Raw genomic sequence first — 22,623 nt, forward strand, 5'->3', positions numbered from 1 at the left:
CACATTTTGTATGCCTGTCCTGTGTAATATATACTCCTGCAAATCCTCTCTACTTTTTTGCTTTTTTACTGCACACAGTGACATTCAGTGACTGGTGAATCTCTTTGAATGTCTCATCATAATCTTTTAAACACACCATTAAACATAGTGTCTTTATTAATTGTATTAAGTCATTCACTTCTTCTAATAATATTGAAGCTTTTGCTTCATAATCTTTAATCATTAGGTTTAACATTTCAAGCCCCATTCTATTAAATAGGGCGTTCTTCAGTATATAGTTCTGTTAATGAGTTGTAGTTCTATCTGGCCCATTCCTGCCACTTGCCAACAACTGCTCTTGGTTGGCTGGTATGTCCTTGCCGTTTTGTGAATTGGCGTTTGTCAACAAAACCTGAGCTGGCTGAGAAAGCATAACCTGAAGACATAAAACATTTTCTATCTTAGTTATACAATAAATACATAAATTTTTTTTATTCACATACATGCTTTACATACCTTCCTATTTGCTATGTTCATATCCAAATATTGCAAACATTCTGTAAGAATTGTAAGAAAAACATATAAAATTTTAAACTAAAATCTTCTTATAATTTTATAGAACTACTTGTACTTGTTTCTAAAACATTGTTAAGAACCAAGAAATTTTAGAAAAATTTTTTTCAGTTTGTTGTATACAGAGTAGCATTTTCTTACTTCATTTTATAGTTTTGTTTATTAATTTCATAGAGGTGTTCAACACTCTCTCTTTGGCTGTCCTCTCCGTAGAGGTGTTCGTGCACTCTCTCTTGGCTAATCGTTTTCCTACATAATTCAAATAGAAGCCTTTCTTGTCAATCATATTTGGACACTGTCTACAAGTATTACACCTAAATGTACCATTCTTGTTGTTTCTCCCTTCCTTTTTTTCTTCATCATTTCCTTCTAGTAGTTCTTTTAAATTCTTGTTTCTCCTTCTAATTACCTCAGTATTTGTTAATAATCTTTTCCACTGCCCAGCTTTCGTTGCAGTTGGTGTGTACAAACAAACACCCTTGTTTTTTCACTTTATCTCCAGTTTTGTTGTTATTGTCTCTACGTTCTTCCCCTAATAAAGGAAAATATTTGTCCTTCCTCTTGTCCTTGACTTCTGTTGTTACTTCCTCTATTAGTTTCGTGGGGTACCCCCTCTCCTCAAACAACATTTTCAAAAATAGGCACTCCTCATTGAATAGCACCTCTTCACTGCACATTCTAGCCGCCCTGATGATCTGTCCTCTGTCCATACTAATGCTACAGGTAAATTTCAAAAATTCTGTGCTGTCATTAATATGTTCAATAAATTGTTCATAAGTTCTACCAACAGTGCTAACTCTACTACATCCATAGTTGTAAAGTTCTTCATTAATTGCCCCTTGGTATAAATTGTCTTCTAGTTTGTATTTAATTTTAGCGTATGCGATGTTTCTCTCATTTACTGACACCTGGTTGTATTTTTCATTGTCATGTTCATAGTCATGTTAAAATTAGTGCTGTTTGACAAATCTTTAATACATATATTTCTTATTTCTTTCATCATTGCTGTTATATTTAACTGCCTTGTAAAAAGCTTTAAATCAAGAATAGTTTTAGGTATATTAATAGAGCCTTGTGGGACAAAGTGTAGTCCCTTAGTGAAAACTTCAAAAAACAAATCATTAACCTCAACCTCCGTGTAGTTAAATATAGAAAAATTTTCTTTCTTAACCACCTTACAACCTTCATTGTACTGTTTTTCATTATTCATCACAGTATTGTGTGGCTCTTCAATTATTGTATTCTTGGGGGATTCCACCTCCTGGTGTGGTTGCTTATTTGTCTGTTTCTCTGCCTCCCCTGACCAAACTGAAAATCCTGTTGCCCTATTCGATTTAACTGCTGGTTAGATTTCTGTGCCAGCCGTTCACTTCTCCTTGGGCCCTGCTCATCCAAACCATCATAAAACACATTGTCTTGTTCTTTTTCAACATAATTATTGTTTACATTCTGGTCCCGTGCCCATTTGTTTTTTCCATACATTTTGTATGCCTGTCCTGTGCTATACTTGAATGTATCATCATAATCTTTCTTTACACCATTAAACATAGTGTCTTTGACAATGGTATTATTTAAGTCATTCACTTCTTCTAATAATATTGAAGCTTTTGCTTCATAATCTTTAATCATTAGGTTTTCTATTAAATAAAAATGAGTTGTAGACATCTTTTCATTGGGTGGTGGGTCTTTTTATATTACCCTTATCCAACCCAAGTAACTAATTGACAATCAATTAAATTAAATTATCTTAGTTATACAAATAACACATTAAATTTTTATTCACATACATGCTTTGCATACTTCCTGTTTGCTATGTTCATATCCAACCAATATTGCAAACATTCTGTAAGAATTGTAAGAAAAAAACATATAAAAATTTTTAAACTAAAATCTTCTTATAATTTTATAGATATAGTGTTTTATAGCTTTTAGAACATATAAAACATGCAATTTTAAAAACACATAATTTGACAAACTGATTACTAACTATTACTCTTGTAATCTCACTTAATAATAACATTCTAAAATTTTAGAAAAAATTTTTTTTATTTTTTTGTTTGTTATTAGCATCTCTCGGCTTACTTATTGTACTAGTATGTTAATACTTGTAGTAATCTCAACAACCTGTTCTTGGTACCCAACCAGTTTGTTGTATACAGAGTAGTCATTTTCTTACTTCATTTTATAGTTTTGTCTGGAAATATTCACAGACTAAGTGGGAAAATCAAATGTAGAAGAAATAGACATCAGGAGGTTAGCGGGGACACAGTATTAGCTAATGTCCGAGAGACTGATGATTGCACAGTGCACACTACAGTCGCAATGACTTCTTACACACCTGCCCAGTGCCTACTCATGCCTGTCCGGCCTTCGCTGGCTTCTCCTCAACAAGGTAAGTAAGTAACAAGCAGGAAGAGAGTGTCTGTGACAACTGCAGAGCCAATATTGTATTTACGGGCATGTCTGCAATAGTACAGGCAACCCTTTTTAGGCTACCTTTCAGCAGAGTGCTTGCTTGTGATTGACGTATTTACAGTAATTGGTGGAGATTGGGGAATAGGGTTGTGGGGTGAATATGGATGGCTTAGATATCTGTGAAAGAAGATGTTCTTGTGTTAAGATATGTAGGTATTTGACAGCAGCAGCAGTTTTCATACGGGTTCTTTTTCTCCCCTTTTCAGTATAATTACAAGTCCATGGTGATGACGGATGGAATGCAATTGTTTTTGAATATGTTTAATGCTTGATTCAATCAACAGTTTAAATATTTTTTGGGTGAATAGAGTTCCATGGTTTGGCTACAGACGCTGGGTGTAGTGCAGGCATCTAAGGAGGTTTTATGAGTTGCACGTGCTCTAAGATGATCAGTAAAAATGAACATGTTCTGCAGTGGAAGTTATATCCTGATATGATCTCTTTTCTTTGTATTTGGTTTTGTTTATACAGTATTACTGCTTTTACAGTTCCCCTTTTTTGTTACCTAGCATTTTAATGAAATTATAAAAGAAATAAGTGCAAAATATGATTATGTTTCTTGGTCTGATTAATGCAAGTGTCGTAAACAGTGCAAAAAGGTTTCCGGCGTACTATTCTCTTTGTTTAGAGCTTTAAGGTTGTCAAATATTGTGGTTGTCGAGTATTGTCATACTGGAAAAAGTTAAAAACATAATCTGTTTCAGCAGGAAATGGCTTTTGTGATTAAAGCATTGGTTTGTCATTCATATTTCAAACCCAACATATTTATGCCCTACACTGTGTTAATAAGGAATGGGGTTGTTATATATGCATTGTGGGAAATGACTTCCAACTCAGGAATTTTTTTAAAGTACCACTGTCCCGCAACACACACAGATAGCAGCACTTCTGAGAAATAATGTACTTTAGCTAAGTGACAATTGAGCTGTTATTTCTTACTTTAGTTTGAAAAACCTTTTATGCTTTTGCTGTATTGATGCTTATAATTAATGAACTTCACATTTCTCTGTTTGACTTTTTAAGATATTTTCTTTGGTCTTAAAGTATAAACTTTGTTAAACAAGTTTTACAGTGATTGATGGGGAGTGAGGTGTGGACTGCCTACATGTATTTTAAAAGTTAAACTTCTGTTGCATAATTATTTAGTGAGAATTATGAACAGGATGACTCTGCTTAGTCATGCTGTTCATGATTCTTACAAAATTCTGCAACAATTACAGAAGTTTCCTTTTAAAATGCACGCAGTGCGCACCCACCAATTACTGTAAATATATGACCAACCGACAGTAGCAATAACTGTATCTTTTGTGGGGCTGGAGGCTGCGACATGTTAAGGTAACAGCCTTCTATGGAAAGCCAAACCAAAGTATTAAACAATTTTTGGACCCAAGCTAATGCAACGCTACTCAGTTACCACTGGAGAAGTGTTTGAAGACAATGAACAGGAAGCAGTGAAAGCCCCAATGGATTATAATATGTTTAGCATGGTTCTCTGGGAAGAGGTCACAAAGTGCATACAGATTAGCTTCAGAGCACTAAGACAGTAGCGTTTGAACTCTCCACAAGGTTTTTTATACCATTTTATTCTGAACTTTTTAAATCCTTTTATTTATAAAATGCTATAACATATATAAAATTACAAATCATTTTCTATGAATCATTTTATAGGTGGATTTGTTTCAACTTAAGCAACAACACATTTGCATTTATGATTGATGACTGAAACCTCTGTAAATACTTTTGTTCTGCAAAATGTTTTTCTGCTTGCATTGCAAACTTGTTTGGTGTGCATCATCTGTCTCTTTGAGTAAGCTTTAATTTTTTGAGTTTAATACATTTTGCCTTTCGTGACCACATAAAGGAAGACTTTGCAAAGTTCTTTCAAAAATGTCAACTATAATTTCTTATAGGTTCATAGGTTGGTACTAGGCTATCGGCCCTAGGGCCTATACAAGCCTAGCCATAACAATTCCCTGGATATTTCTTCCCTCACTATTTACTTCCCTGGACCCCTGTCTAGCAGATGACTGACGTGATCCCCGGGGTTTTTTCTTTTCACACAAATTTTATATCGATTGATATTTTTATATTTACTTTACTGTTTGAGCTAGTACAGGCTCACCATCTACATACTGGGTGGCTGTTTAGTAAGACTGAGCATCAATAACAGGTCTAGATCAGCCTTTCGAATGTTGAAAATGCCGAATGCACTTTCATCGAAATGAAATGTTTGAAATCTCAAAAGATCGAACTGACGGAACATCAATTTCTTTCCCAGGGATAGAAATCGGTGTTCTGTGCAAAAAGCAAAACATTTTTAATACTTTAAACACTAACAGAAGTTCGACCCCCACAGCCCCCAACATGGGGGGGGGCTGTGCCCCCCACACCCACCTACTTAAATATACCAACTGTGAGACCGCACCACAGTGGAGGAAATAGCAAACTCCGATGACGGCCCACTGATTTCTTTCCCTGGGAAAGAAATTGATGTTCTGTCAGTTCGCTCTTCTGACATTTCGAACATTTCAGTTTGATGAAATTAAATTTGGCATTTTCAACATTCAAAATGCTGATAGGATCCCTCAGTAACAAAGGACAGATAAACTAGTCAAGGCAGACTGAATGCAGATTAGAGAGGATTTCTAAGAGGACCCTAACTTCCCTTTGAGTTATTGTGTGGTCTGTAAGGTGCATGCCATGGTTGCTTGCTGTCTCCCTGGTAGCTGAGGATGTGGGGAGGGATGGCCATGTAGAAGGCATACCACACACTTGGAAATAAATAAGCATCTTTGAATAGCAGAGTACATTTAAGCAATAAGCTTAGAAGCAGTAGTTAATCTTATTTTTATAAAAGAAAATTGTAGTTTAGTTTTGCACAAGTTCAACGTTTTGATACAAGTTTAAATATTAAAATGAACAATAGTGTTTTATTAATATTATCTTGTGTTTAATATTTTGCCTCTTCCTCAATTTGCATTTAAAAGTTGGTATCCCACAATCCCACTGGAGTGGGTGGGGTTCCATAATTATGTATGTAAATTTGTGTTAACCAGCGTACAGATTTGTACCTATTTTTCATGGGCCTTTGTCCAGATTGTTGATGTTTCCAGGTTGAGAGGTAAACATCTTCTGTTTGATTCTTCTCAGATAAGTAAAACTTCTGAAAGAAAACTATCAATAGCTGCTCGAGTTCTACTCAAAAATGTGTACAAGATCTATTTGCTATAAAAAGTGAATATTTTTGAAATTGAGACTTTGGATGTATTTAACTTTCCTCATATGTATAACTTTGGGTTAGAAGAGAAAGAGAAAGAAAAAGAATGAGTTAATCTAAATCTCTTCAAATGGAACATTCCATGAATAGAAAATGCAGTAAACAGTTTTACTGACCCTGGACATACACATTGTATCGCCATCTACATCCTCTTCTTATACATAATATATATCTTCTGTCTCTTACACTATGTAACTTAATTACTTGTATCGGTGAAACATGTGCTGGGTCTGAAATTGGTCAATACTGACCAGCACACTGCATGAGTTAAACAAACATAAGTAAGTAAATAAACTCTCAAAATAGGCCACTTTCAGTCAAAAATTGACTTTATTGAATATAATATTTTCAGTCAGAACAGATTAATAAAATCTGTAGCAGTAATGAGATTAAGAGTCAGTTAAACAACACAGAGACTTCTCTCAGTGATACAGTTGTGAGATTTAAAGACGAAGAAAACCAAACTGAGTTTTGTCTCAGTCAAAACATGTTATTTAACAAATGAGTGGATCTTTATAATAGACTAAGAAGAAAAAATTGGAGCATATAGTGTATCAGAAGTTATGGAAAGACAGACTATGACACATTTTCTGACTACATAATTATATAAACATTAAATGTGCAAGAAGGGATATAATTTTGTATAGAGAGAGCATACAGATATTTGAAAAAGAAATCAACAAAGTCAAATCCCCCTCCAAAATAAATTGTAGAGAAATGTCTTGCTTACTTGGCTAAGGAACTTACGGAACCCAAGCTGATTTGATTGACTGTGTTTGCAAGATGAGTAGCATTGTTAATGAAATATGTACACAGCCAAGTCACACAGCATGATAAGGAGCCTCTCCTCAAAGCCACAGTAACAGGCTCATAGCCACGTCATAGTAAGCGACTTCTCAGCGTTATGTACACAATGTATGCAAATGAGTGTACATGGCAAGCCACATAGTTCAAAGTGAATGTGTGCACATAAGTCTGTAGTGAGGATGCAACCAACTGCATCAGATAAGTAAAACAATTAACTATGAGAAAGGAAATCCTATGAAAAGACAGGCTAGGATGGACTGACTGAATCATGGAAATGTTGAACTTTACTTGCAATGTGATGTGCATAACCAGTTGTGGAAATGTGCAACAGCAAAAATGTCTAGGACAGTATGGCCATTTTAAACATTTTGAATTATATATACATGAGCATACCTCTGAAGCTTTCAATGCAAGACTCTTGGACAAACACAAAATGTGAAGACAAAGACAGAATTAGGGACAGCCTATAATTAACATTTGTATACATTGTGAAAGTGGATAGATTAAGAGATGTGGCAGTAGCATGCATTTTCTGAAGGGTTTGTAGTCTGAAACTCAAAAGTCTGCCAATAGTGATTGCAATCCTCTTGGATATACCAGCTAATAACAAATGTCAAGTTTAACAGCATATAACTATGATGCTAACAGTGGACAAGCTGAGAAACTCAGGAAATGTGAGAAATATGTATAGGGAAGATTTGGTATATTGTCAGTAAACCATTAGTGTGATGAAACAACACTTACATACCTCACAATAGAATGTGATCTGTGCAACCATTTTTAAAGGAGGGTTAGAAATGGGTGAATGGTTTGTCCAAAGGGGGTCACTGCAATACTGAAGGCCACATGCAAGTATATTTATATTGTAATGTTATCACATATGTCATAGTGCAGGGTATCATAAAAACACATACCTGTGAAATGTTTCACATGTGCAGGCTGATTGCAATTCAATACAACAGTTTAGCAAACTCAAAGGAAGCAAAGTCAGAACTGCCACTCAACAAATTTACCACACAAATGCCTTAACAATGTTAGCCAGTGAAACAATCATGTTGCAAGTCCCGCACAACACATTACACATCCTTGCAGATGTACATGGGTCACTCACATAGCCATTATTAACACATATCCCCCAAATGGCTATCAGAATGGTGGCATAAGAATCTATATAAATAAATTATGTTAAGACAATGCCAACATTACCCATATATTGAATACAATCATAACATAGTGGCTAACATTGTGAGGAATGTAATACATAACAGCATTAAACGAGACAAAATTAGTGATTACAATGACATATTCCAGACCAGTGGAATAGCAGGGTATGCATCAAAAGCACTGCTAGCAGTGGTGAACGGGGTAACACAAGACTAGGGTACAGAACATTTGCTACCAGGCAAACAAAATGAAAATAGCTGGCTTGAAACTCCTGACTTTTTTCCAAGGATACATTCACCTGGAAAGAGTATGAGCATGGCATGATGACAGATAGCTCAGGAAAATGGTAGCTGCCAAATACCTTTTGGGGAATAGTCTAAGTTATATTAGACAAGCAAATTCCACATACCTAAACTTGAAATCCTGACTTTCTTCAATAATACATAGAGTCATAGGAGATTACTAGGCTAATGGCTTAAGAGTCCTTATAAGCGTAGCCAAGATAAGCAGATTTGATCCAATATATGGCCTCTAGGGCAAGAGGAAGGCATGGATTTGTGCCTATGCATTGAGTGTCTTACAAATTGCCCCTGCCAATAAGGGATATAGGTGCTACTCCAGGTGTGAATTTGTGATTCCCCATCCATTGTTCCAAACTGCATTTGAAGAGGGCCAGGGATGAGCTCTGCTTAATGTGAATAGGAAGCCTGTTCCAAAGAGGGAGCAATCTCTGAGACACATATCTGGCTGTCCAGTATGTTTTGATTGCATCGCTGACTAAGTTAAGATCTCTAGATTAAGTGACTCTTGTCCTGTTTGATTTGTGGATGTGCTGTAGCTCATCAGGGCTCAATCTGTGAGTACCTTGTATGTCAGGCATAAGTCACCCTTTAATAGTCGGTAGGAGACAGTGTAAAAGTATAGGGCTTTTAGTCTATCCACATAGGACATGTTGTTTACACCCTGTATTTTCTTTGTGAGGAACCTCTGTGGTCACTCCAGCTGCTGTAAGTGCCTAGTTAAGTACATGCCAATTGGCACATTGTACAAAATTATTGGTCTAATGAGGGCTGAGTACAGCAGGACTATAATTTCCTTGGATCTGGATGCCATAACTTTACTTATACATTTTGCCATATAAAAAGACTTTCTCACCACTGTGAACATGTCGGTCAAAGTCCAAGCTACTGTATATCAGTGTACCTAGATATTTTACCTCTGAGTCTTCTGTTATGTATTAATAATGCTGTAATTTGCAGGAGTATTTGCCTACCCAAAGGGTATGATAATACATTTTTTCACATTCAGTTTTAGGCCATGGTTCTGGCACCAATCATTTGTCTGATCTAGACTCTCCTGAAGGATGTCATCACTACTGTGTGATTCAATAATTGCCCCCAACTTGCAGGCATTGGCAAACTTTGTCTTCAAAAGGCTTTCCAAATTAGTCATGACATCAGAGAAATATATTCCTAACAGGAGTTGTCCCAGCACACCACTACTAACTGGCCTCTTGCTGAATCTGGATTCATCTCACATGTGTCCTGTCCATGAGACAATTTGCTATCTGTCTGGTGACATAAGGATTTATGCTCAGTTTTGTGTGTTTATTTATAATACCTGAGTGGGGAACTGAGTCAAATGCCTTGGCCAGATTGAGGTAGGTGGTATGTAATGCTTTTCCCTCATCTATGACCTTAGTGACTTTGTCAAAGAAATCCACCAGATTCATTATGAATGACCTACCCTTGACAAAGCCAAATTGGGTCATGTCCAGCATTTGCAGGTTTCTTATGTCATTATTTATCATGTCTATGATTATTCTTTATATGGGCTCAAATTTCCTGAGTCAGTAGATGGCCCACCTTTATGCAGAGGGATGACTGTTGCTATCCTTCAATCTACCGGGATAAAGCCAGTCCAGAGGCTGTGGTTAAATAGAGATCCTAATGGGACTGATAAGTCCTGATTTAAGCTATTTAAGAAGCAACCTGGTATATAGTCAGGCCCCACTGAAGCTGTGTTTTTAGTTTTAAAGAACACATTGGCAACATTGGCAACCTGTTCTTTGGTGAAAATTGGCAGCAGAATTGTGGAAGATATTTCTTGGGGGAGAACTGGGGGTGAAGGGGAGGTGAAATTTGAGCTGAATTTGTCAGCCAGCAGATTTGCTATATCTTCTGGGTGAGTATAGTGATGCCATCTCAAGTATTTCTGCTCATTGTTGGGTGTTGCCCTTAAGATTGCAGACATAACTGAAAAATGCCTTATGGTTATCCTTAGGTTTGGAGTCTATTTTTTCTGCAAAGTCTGCTTTCAGAGACTTGACTAGTTCCCTGATTTGCTTAATTAGTCTAATGAGGGACTTTTTGCTCTGTTGTGCATATTTCCTCTTACTACTTGACAGGATTTTCTTTTGTTGTCCAACCTATTAATACCAGGGGTCAGTCAGGGTGGCCTGGTTTTGCAGTTTGACCTAGGTTCATTTTGGTCTGGTACTGCCATTTCTATACAGTTATTTATATGGTCATATATAGCTATTTTGTACACCTCTACATAGGTTTGTGTGTTTTCAAGATTGTGGGAGCTTGGAAACTAGCTCTGCAGTCTCTTAATAAGAGTAATTTAACTTAAAGAAGTTCTTAAAGGTCTTGGGGTTAGGTGGGAGGACTAGTTACATTTTTATTTCAAGGGTGACTACTATGTGATCTGATCTTACCAGTGAAGACAACACATTGGGGACTGGGGGGAGTAGCACTCTCCCATATTTGGGAGTACCAGATCTAGGCTATTTGTTCCCTTAGTGGGAGTGCAGACTAGCTGCTCCAGGGCATTTGAACTTACAGAATCATGAAATCTTTGGGCCTGCACATTAGTGGTCCTGTACACCTCCCAATAAATGGAGGGATAGTTAAATTCACCCATGGTATTGGGCTGCAGGGTGAGTGACTAATAACTCCAGGTATGATGTATGGGTTTTCTTGTTCATGGTAGGGGACCTGTATCCAGCAAGAATATGGCAATGGATTTTCCCATGGTTAGTTGGACATGGAGAAGCTCAAGCATGTCATATTGTTTGACTAGCCTTGAGGTGTGTATGCTTTATATAGATAAATACATACACCTTTGACATTTGTTCTTTCATGTTCAGTGAGTGGTCAGAACATATGAAAGGTTTGTTATAGGGAAATTTCAAATTCTGGTGATTACATGTATACAAGGCACCATTAGTTGCTGCTGCATGAAGAACAGCTTTGTGCAAACATGAGGTTTATGTACGATCAAAAAAAAAACAAGACTTACACTAACCTGGAAGAGATGCATTTACCTGGAGAGGATATTAGCAAGGCATGTAAACAGAGTAGTCGGGAAAAAAAAACTTGGCCACCAAATACTTTTCAGGGGAATAGCCTTGGTGATATTAGGCAAATGCTATGCACATACCTAGTTTTAAAATCATTACCTTTGACATTAATAATGGAATTTCATGGACACTACAATATTAAGCTACAACAAAATGTGTTCAGAAGATGTATAAAGATAGATAGTTGTAGATTTAAAATAATGTCATGGAATGTAAAAAGCAGAGGGAAAAGTTTTTTTATAACACAGTTGGGGAGTAAAAGCCAACAACCAATGGATGAATCAATGCATGATGTGAAAGAGGCATGGAATCTGTCAGAGTAGCACGTCACTATAACACAGTTTTTTTAAACAGCTTTAGTGAATTATCACTTGTAACATCGGCACATTTACATTTATATAAAAGTAATCAAACTGTATTAACAAATTAAAGTTAACAAACATTATGCTTTACATATATTGCTATGTATTGTATAACCTAAGCAACATTACATAAATTATTTAATTCCTGCCCCTTTTGTTTAAACAAGAAACATCTTTATGAAACCATCACTTATGACATAAGCAATCATACATTTATATAAATTGATACAAACCATGCCAACACAATCTTAGTTGCAAACATTTTACATCACAAACCATACTGACACACTCCCAGTTACAAACATTATACATTATTTATAATCTACCCAATCATTTTCAGTCAAACATTGCATAGCTCATTTAAGTCCTACCTTCATTTAAACATCATTCCTCCCCTGTATGTATTGTTTCTACAATTCACATTTTTTAGTATGTAGTTTGTTCCTATCTTTTTCTAAAGATCTCAATTTCAGTTGTTTTATCTCTGTTACTATATTCACTACTTCTAATATAATTGTTTAAGATTTTGATTTCTATTTTCTAGTAATTGCATTTTTGGTAGCCACCATAATTAGAGACAGCAAGGCCTTGCCATGTCTAGGCATTTCTGATTCTGTATCATAGCTTAGAAAAATCATCTCCCTCGTTACACCAATCTGTTGACCCAACATCGACAGTGCATCCCACAAGGAAAATTTAAAGTCCACCAGCTCACTGCACTCCCAGAAAATATGTTACCAATTACCTCTTTCTTCTCTGTCACACCTCCAATATTTGCTATATACCTGAGGAAAAATTCTCTGGAGTCTTCTTGGGGTATAAAAATATCTATGTAAACATTTCCAAGCACTAATCCTCAATCTTCTAGATTTTGTTGCATATTTGGTAGACATACATACATCCTCCCATTGTTTCTTTGTGAATTACTTATTCAGTCTCTTTCCAATCCTTTCTACCCTCTTGTGATTGATTCTTATAGTTATCATGCAATATTTTATATGCTCTAATAATTGTTCATTTTTAATGGCAGATTCTATTCTATATTCTACTAAAAACCTCTACCAGTGCTGGTCTTTTATTTAGTACCATCCTATTTATTTCTCTTTGCCTATACTCTGATATCAGTCCTTGATAAGGAACGCGATCTCTTACCTGCAGTCCAAGCACATTTTTGGCATCTTCCCATTTTATCATCTTTCCCTCTCTAGTTATTTGCTCCCAGTTCCTTGCTTCCTTTGCCAGTTTTCTCCAATAAATTCCAGCCCCCACTTGCCTATTGTCTATACCCCTAATTGCAGTCTTCCTATCAGCAGAATCTCCTTACTCCATTCCCATGTTGGCTTAGCTCTTAGAATACTTTCTGCTACTTTATAGTTATAATATTCTTTATCATTATTGTTATTCTCCTTAAAGGCCTGCATCCAAAATCCCAGTCTCTCCTTGTTTCTTGAGCTTCTCACCTGTTTCAATATCATCCCTTTCCACTTTGAATTATAGTTTTCTGCATGTGCCATGTATTGGACCCTTAACTGTGTAGCTCTGAAATACCCCTTCAAATCGGGTAATCTTAATCAACCCTGTTATACTGGAAGAATCACCTTATCCCATTTGATTCTTGCTGTCTTCCCCTCCCAGATAAAGTCCTTCATCTCTTTATTGCTATCCACAACTTCTCCCCTGGTTAATAAAACTATTTCTGACCTGCGTATAAGACTAAAGGGACTAAAAACATTTTGACTGCTTGTATCTTACTATCGATATCCATATAACAAAGCTTTCATTTTCTGTTTTTGTATCTTTTGTTTAGTCTCTTCCCACATATCCTTAGATGCAACATCAAAAAATATATTCCATACTCCTAAAGCCTTTATTTTATCATGTCCCCATAAATAAGGATATTGCTGAACTAATTTGTGTGTGGGTACATAATTTATCACTATTGCCTTTGTTTTAGCTTCATTAATGTTGTATTCTGAAAAGATTTGAAACTGTCTCAAAATGTTTTACAGCAATGTAATGTCTCATTCTGGATTTGTCAGGTATAAAATAATATCATCTGCAAATAGAGCCAGCGTTTCTTGACTACCATACCATTTATATCCTTGAATTTCTGAGTCCCTTATTTTTTTTTTGCTAATGGTTCTAAATATAATGCAAACAACAAAGAGAAAAGAGGGCACCCCTGCCTCATTCCTCTGCTCAATCAGAAATGATCAGAAAGGACCCAACACACTTTAATTTTTGCCTCCGATCCCTCATATATCCTCCTAATCAACCTTATATTTTTTTTTTCAGGAAATGCAAATGCTTCCATTAACCTGCTCATAAATTCCCAGCTTACTCTGTCAAATGCTTTCGCTGCATCAAGACCCACCAAGAGTAATGGTATTTTTTTAGATTCTGCTTTCCTCTGAATCACTAATGTTCTGTTAATTTTGTCAAATGTTTGCCTCCACAAAACCACATTGATCCATAGCTATCAATTTTGGCATTACCTTTACCTGTGTTTTAGCCATTATAGACATGAACACTTTATAATCATGGTTTAGTATTGAAATGGGCCTGTATGAAGCTGGGTCCTATGCTTATGTGGAATTATTATCATGTGATAATGACAGTTGTCAGTATTCTACAGGAGAGATCAGCACTCTGCCTGCCTAACTACTGCCTCATTGCACTTGCTAATGATGCCACAGAATACATTAGGCAATTCTTATCAGACATCACACATATGGTGGAAGGTCAACAACAGTTTTTATGTGAATATATATCATCATCATTCTGACGCCCCACCTCTGGGCCAGTAATCAAAGAGCTACAATCCTCACCACTGGCACCAGTGGGGGGCATTCACTGGGAGGATAAAAGGTACACACACAGTATCTCCAGATGCAGCTCTTTACATCAAGCACAATCAAGCACAATCTCTTTTTAGGTCCCGTTATATCCATGTGCAGCACTGAGTATCCCTTTCCTATGCATGATGCCCTGCTTGCTAAGTTGAGATTCCCTTTTTTCCCCAGCTCATCTGTGGTGTTGCATTCCCTATCTGCCAACCAGATTCTCATTTTCTCTGGCAAAGTGCTAAGGGCTTGTTCCTTCACCAAAAGGTCTTCCAGCCCTTCAAATGTGGTGACCTGACACCCATTCACCCACCTATGAAAATAAGTGTGTAACTCAGCAACATAATCACACACACATTCATTTCCCTTGTATCTAAGCTCACAAAACCTTCTTCTATAAGCTTCAGGTGTTAACTTAAAACACTACAATAAACATTTCTTTACTTTGTTATAGTCTAAACAATCAATATCAGATCATTTAAAAATAAACGTTACAGCTTTACAATGGAGTAAGGGGGGTCAGGAACTCTACCCAGAGACCTTGGTCAACATTATACTGTTTACATACCCTTTCAAACATATGAATGAAATTATCAAAATGATCTCTCTCTATAAATTGTGGAATAAATTTAACGACCGTTATTGCTTCTGGGGTTCAGTTATTCCCTTCCCCATTACCTCCATGACCCTGGATAAGAGTCAGCATATCCATCTCATGTTGCCTCTGCTTCTCATTTTCTTCAGCCTCCAAATGCCATAGTCTCACTGATGATTCTGCTTCGACCTCCAAACGCTGCAGTCTCCCTGCTGATTCTACTTCTAAATGTTTAGACTCCAGTTCAAGTCTCTTTAACTCCAGATGGATTTTTAAGTCCTCTGAGAAAATGTTGAACTGTCCTGTTTCTGACAGATGTACATCCCCAATGCCAGTCTGGTTGTCTTCCTGGTTGCTGGTCTGTGATGCAGCTGTGACTAAGGCTGCAAATCATTTCCCCTTTAGTCAGGTTGGCATGCCCCAGTCTTTTGGTTTGGCACATCTCAGCCAGTTGTCAGCTTGCCATAATCCTCTGCTGACATTGTTGCCTGCTCTCCCTGACTATCTAAGCTAACAAAAGTAAATAAATAAATAAAACTATTGTGATATGAAACTCTGAATGTTCACTGCATGGCTGCTTGAGAGTACAAACACCTCCTTTAGTGACAACTTCTTACAGTCTACAGAAGTTCAATTTCCACACCACTGTTACCAATATGTGATGTGGTGATCCCACCATGGCCACAAATATGTGACACCCCACCTCTGGGCCTGTAATAAAGGACATCAATCCTCACCACTGACACCAGGGTTTTCCAGGGGTACCCGATATACTGTGTGAAATTAATAATAATATAAATGGTAGTTTGATCAAGAGAAAGGCTATTAGAAGTGGCCCACACAGTGTCACCAAATAAATATACAAATACTCTCAAATTTAAATATCTCTACAAAGATCAGCCACAATGAAAGGTTTAGCTATATTTAATAATAAATAATAAAAGAACAAGAACATACTAAGTATATATTCACAGTGACATCAGAGTTGAAAACCACAGGAAATACTTAAAATAACATTGAAGGACAGGCTCCGACAAATAAGGAAAACCAATATCTGAAGTAAGGTTCACTCTATATTCCTGACTGAATCTAAGAGAATTATTATTTCCTACTTATTTAATAGAACAAAGCAGATGCCTGGTAAATGGTCCTTCTTGTTGTGAGGCCCAAGACAGAATACAGAATGCTCAGTCTCACCAAGAGACTTCTCAAAATAATATCTAAAATATTCCTTCTGGGATAACTTATAGAATGGCATCACTTCTGGTCATCTGGCTTCAAGTTCCCATGCAACCCCCCCATTGCTGGAAGCTGGCAGGATTTAGCACCTACCTGTAAAAATACACACACAAGGGCTTTTGCTCTGAACAGTGGAAGGTGCTAAAAGTCATAAAACAATTTCATATCTCCATGCTTCCAGAGTAGTAATTAGTTCATCCCAAAGACAATACAGAAAGCTTCCTAGTACAGACTTTGTGTCTTTGGCTGCACTGAAACCTGTAAGATAGCATCTTTATGGCCTAGCCCATAAACTGATTTAATTTCAGATATATTTTAAAGTTTGCTGGACTGAGGATAACCTTCCAGTTTCCTCTGTTAAAACATATATTTTTAAACAGTTACAATAGTGCATGTGCATTTTTGTGATCTCCAGTAGGGCACACTGTGGACACATTTCAAACACAAGCTCTTTAAAAACACTTTTCAACACAAACATCTGTTCAAATCAGTTTGATATACATATAACATAGAGTTCTAATACATTTGTTACACAAACATCTTATATAAATCAGTTTGATTTTCACAAATGACATAATTATTTACAAAATGTTAGCTAGCTGTGCTGGCAGTACCGCCTATTGTCACAATCATCATCATCATCAGCCTCCTTTTTTCCATTTTCTACATAGGGTTGGGGTATTGTGTTAACTGACACCATCTCTCTTGATACAATGCCACACTCCTGCCTTCTTCAACACTCATCTCTGACTGTCACAGATTTTCTCTCACACAATCCACCCACCTCTTTATTGGATGTTCTTGGTTTCTCTTACTTTCTTCCTGTCTGTCCCAGATCTTCTTCACCATATTGTCATCTGCTTTTCTGCACATGGGTCTGAACCACTGTAATCTGTTCACTTTGATCTCTCCTGCAATTGGAGCTACTTTGACGTCTACTCTTATGTCCTTATTTCTTCATCTGTACCACAGTGTCCATCCTACCATTCTTCTCAGGCACTTCATTTCCATCACCTCTAGCTTCCTCATGTACTTTCTGTACCATACATTAGTGCTGGTCACATCACTGTCTTATACACCTTACTTTTCAGCTTCTTTGACATTCTTCTGTCATTCACTACCCTGAGATACTATGCCAGTTTGCTGCAGCCTGTCTAATTCTGGCTTTGACCACTTCATTCAGACTTCCCTTCTCCTCAACCACCCCTCCCAGATACTTGAAACTATTAACTTATTCCACTATCTTCCCTTGCATCTCAGTTCTTAGCTTCTTATTTCCCAATTTGCTGCCATTACCATTGTCTTATGTGTGCTAGTTTCATCCCATATGGCTTCAGTTTTGCATTCCATTCCACTATCCTTTGCTGAAGTTCTTGCTCAGAGTCTGCCTTTAATGCCACATTATCTGCATACAGAAACTTTGCTGATTTGTCCCCTCCAGCCTGTTTGCTAATGCATTCTATCACCAGCATCACCAGTATGAACAACAGTGGGATCCGAGCTGAACCCTGGTACACACCCACTCTCACTGCAAACCCTTCTGTAAAACCAAACACTGTTCATGCTTGAGTCATTGGGTCCTTGTACATTGCTTGCACTAATTCTCCCAACGTTTCTGCGAATTCAAACCACCACAGTACTGCCCAAATCAGCTTTATTGGGACCTTGTCATATGCTTTCTCCAAGTCTAAGAATCCACAGTTGGACTCTTTCCTCATCTCTAGCTTCTTCTCAGCTCTCTGTCTCACTGCAAACATTGGGTCAGTTGTGCTGCATCCTGATCTGAATCTGAACTGCATATCTACTATTTTGCATTCCACTAGTCTACATATCCATTTATCAATCACCCTCTCCAGAACTTTGACGGAATGTGACACACTGGCATGAGTATACTTATCCTCCAATCATCTATGATATGCCTTTCTCTCCACACTACTATGAGTGCCCTCAGGAACCATTTTTCCCCTATTTCACTCAGCATCTTTATCATATTTGTTGTAACTTCATCTGAGTCTGCTGATTTCCCAGACTTCGTTTTCCTTAGTGCTATTCTTGCTTCTTCTTGGACTCCTCTTCTTCTTCCATTATAGTCTGTGTCTGAGGCAGTACAACTTCTGTGGGAGGTTTCTTCATTCAGAAGCTGCTGGAAATGCTCCTTCTGTTAGTATTTGATGTGCTGTAGACTGGTGATCAGGTTGTTGCTATCATCCTTTATAAAGGGTGTCTGACTGTCTTCTTTTTTTTTCTGTCTTTGCCTTGCAACTTGATATAGTTTCTTTGCGCAACCTACTATGTTACTTTCCAGAAGCTGATAAAGTGCCTCTAATACACTGTTCTTAGGTATTGCAACTGCTTTCTTAGCTTCTTTGTTAGCCAACTAGTATTCCTTCCTAGCCTGGTCAGTCTTTTCTATCTCCCATTTTTTCCTGTACTCTTTCTTCCTTTTGATGACTTCTTGGACTTTTGCATTCCACCACCAGCTTTCTTTATGTACCCTACTTCCATACCTGGTGCGACCACATATCAGTTCTGTAGTCCTCATGCATGGAACTTTGAGGCACTGACATTTTTCTTCAACTCCATCTATTTCTTCCTCTTTATGGGGTGCTAAAGCCCTGAGTAATTCTGTGAACTGTTGTACATTGTCTCCAGTCAACTTCCAGGTCTTAAGCCCGGTCTTTGTTGATCTTAGAGCCTTCTCTGACAACTACCTGCTGATTGTGCAAGTGATTTATGCTTTGGACCAACTGCTTCACTGGAGATGACTTTGCAATCATTGATTCTACCTCAGTGTCCTTTCCTTACTAGGAGGAAGTCTACCTGTTGGCCACTCTTGTGTATGATCTTGTGATTGTCTCTCTTTCTGAACCGTGTTTAGGCTACTAACAAGCCATTTGCCAGACAGAAGTCTAGAATGTCTCCTTCTTTATTCCTGTTGACTCACTCATGTAGACCCAGACAGTCATCATATGCTGTTCTGTCTGTCCCAATATGTGCATTCAAGTCCCCCATTATCAACACCAATTTATGTTGTCCTGCTTTATCTAGTAGGTCCTGCAACTACTGTCTGAATGCAATCTTTTCTTCACTAAAATAACTCTGCTGTGGGGCATAGGTTGATCTTATGAATACTGCCCTATCATTACACTGGAGTTTGATTGACACAAGTCTGTCACTAATTCTGATAATATCCCTTACTGCCTTCTGAAGCCTCTCTCTCACCAGAATTCCTAAACCATTTCTAGTCTGTTCTCCTCCAGAGCAGTAGACTCTGGATATCAGTCCAACTGGCTTTGCTGCACTGCCCTTCCATCTTGTCTCTTGGATACATAGGATGTCCAGCCTCCTCTGTATCATCATGTCATCTTCTTCCAAGTTGCATCCTATCAGTGAACCTGCATTAAGTGGTAGCAATTTTCAGTTCATGTTTGGCAGGTTGGTTGTTTTTTTTTCACTTAACAGAGCTATCCCAGGTATACTCTGGCTAAAAGTGGCACATACACCTCTCCCACTGTTAGCATAGGCCCCTGGCATAGGGTAGAGTAGGCCAGGTACTCAACCCACTTATCACCAGCAAATTCCCATGCCCATTTGATGACATTAGTCAACATGACCAAAGGACCTATAGCCATAATTTACACCATCGAAGGGCCTGCTATTGGGTGCAGTCTATGATCCGTCTTCTCCTCTCTTGATGATAGTGTGCACAGCAGTAGATGCCAAAGTGGGTGGTCTGTACAACTCTTCATCTATAGGGCACCTTGTAGAGTCTGTGCTGCCACTCACAGCTTCATTCATGGGTATGTTTTACATGCAACACAGCAGGTGGGAGGAATCCCACAGAGACACAAGGAGAACAAACAAACTCCAAATAGGCTTTGGCAGGATGTCAGGATCAAACCTTGTACTTTGTGCATGGTGAGGTGAAAAACCTTAACCATTATGCCAACTGGTAATTGCTACAAGTGAGCATAAGACTCAGGAGAGAAAATACCAACCCATGTGAAGGTATCATATCCAAGCAGACTTTAGTAGAACACATTTGTGCAGTAAGTCATTATTGACTAGCAACAGTTGTTTTATATACTGCTACCATGTCTACCAGATGAGAGTTGAACCCCTGCCAACCTAATGCACAGTTGCATCATATGTGTATTAACTACTAAAGCCAAATAATTATTTGTAAAATAGCTTTGATAAAGTGCACATTGGATGGAAGCATGACAACATTACTGAATACTGTCAAATTAAATAAGCATTATGCAATAGACAACACTGACTGGTGGATCCCAAGCCTCAGTATACCATACAGAAAATTTGAACATCTGATTAGGATTACAGTGAACTGTAGATGCTGTGATAGTTGATATAATAAATATTGACACATGTCTATATCACTTTTTCCTCTGTACATCGCTACATAGCACAACATTCAGCATAGCCAGGTAGCTGAATGCAAATTGTCAGCAGATTTTGACAAAGGATGAGAAATGAAAATGACTATTTCTTACCACTGAGTAGTTATGCTGCTTTTTTGTAGCAGTCACACAATGGAAGATACAAAACATCTAGTGTTAAATCAGGCATACTTACAAGGAAGTGTAACACTTAGGGGTTCAAATTTGGCCACTCATCCAAAAATAATAAAACTCATTGAGAATGTCAATCCTCCCTGTTAGCACTTGATTTTGCACACACTCATACAAAGTGCACAATGCTGGATTTGAATATCTGCCTATCTAAGTCACATTCTCTAAAACTGTGCACAAGCTGCTGATGCCACAGAACAAGTCATAGCACACTTTTCTGAAAGAACACAGTTGAAGTGTTAAAATGAGCAGTTTGCTTGAAGCATATGGCCTGCCTTAAAAGGGAATATATTACCTGAGGGATCAAAACCACCAACCTGTGTAAAAGTTGCTACTAATTGGAATTCTACACATCACATCTGTTGAGTAAACTAGTCCAGCCTGTTCTGTTGTTAGTTGTTTTTGTACACACTTTTAGGTTTGAACACCTACCTATCTAACTGACATTCTGTAGACTTGTGCAGTACCTGCTGATGTGACAGGAAACATCATAGCAATGTTGCTGGAAAACAGACACAAAGTGTTGAAGGGATAACATGAGCAGTGTGTTTGAATGCATATGACTCCCCTTAAAAGAAAGCATATTATCTGGAGATCAAACCTCTCCACCCATGTATGTATTAAAACTAAGTAGAACTATACACATCATATCTGAGTAAGCCAATACTGCCTATTATTAGTTTCTTTAGTACATAGTCATGCAAGATACTCACAGATAGAAGCCACACAGATGAAGGTAGTATGACAAGTGTATGGAAAAATGAGCAACATATATTTTGAAACAGAGAGTGGCAATTTGTGGATCATAATTTACAGCATACAGTATTGATAATGTCATTGTATCGGGGTACATTAAACCAATGAGCCTGGTATGCTAATACTAACTGTGTCTGTATAGTTATATCACTATTAGTTTCTGTCATACAGCAGAGCTGAGCATATTAGCCTGAGGAGCAGTACACAAGTGTGTCTGAAGGCAAAATGTTTTTGCCAAAGGACATAAACTATCAGTTGCCATTACTTAAGTAAGGGTAGCAGTGCTGAGCAATGCTGGGCATCATGTAACACTGAAAGAAAAATGTGGAATTTGTTGCATTATTCAAAAATCTTATGTCTATGTTTGTGAAGTGATACATGTGTTACTTCAAGTGAATTGTCATAGTAGGGAATGCTATGTGTGTGTCTGTGTGTGTGTGTGTGTGTGTGTGTGTGTGTGTGTGTGTGTGTGTGTGTGTGTGTGCATGCGTGTGTGTAAGAGTGATGTTAAGTACACATTTCTGGAGTGGAAATCATGAAGAACTAACATATATGCTCCACAGCAATGCTGCACTAGGTGAAGTCACAAAGGGACTTTGT

The sequence above is a fragment of the Protopterus annectens genome, chromosome 2.part1 (assembly GCF_019279795.1).
Source record: "Protopterus annectens isolate FY-2018-M chromosome 2.part1, PAN1.0, whole genome shotgun sequence".
Lineage (NCBI taxonomy): Eukaryota > Metazoa > Chordata > Ceratodontiformes > Protopteridae > Protopterus > Protopterus annectens.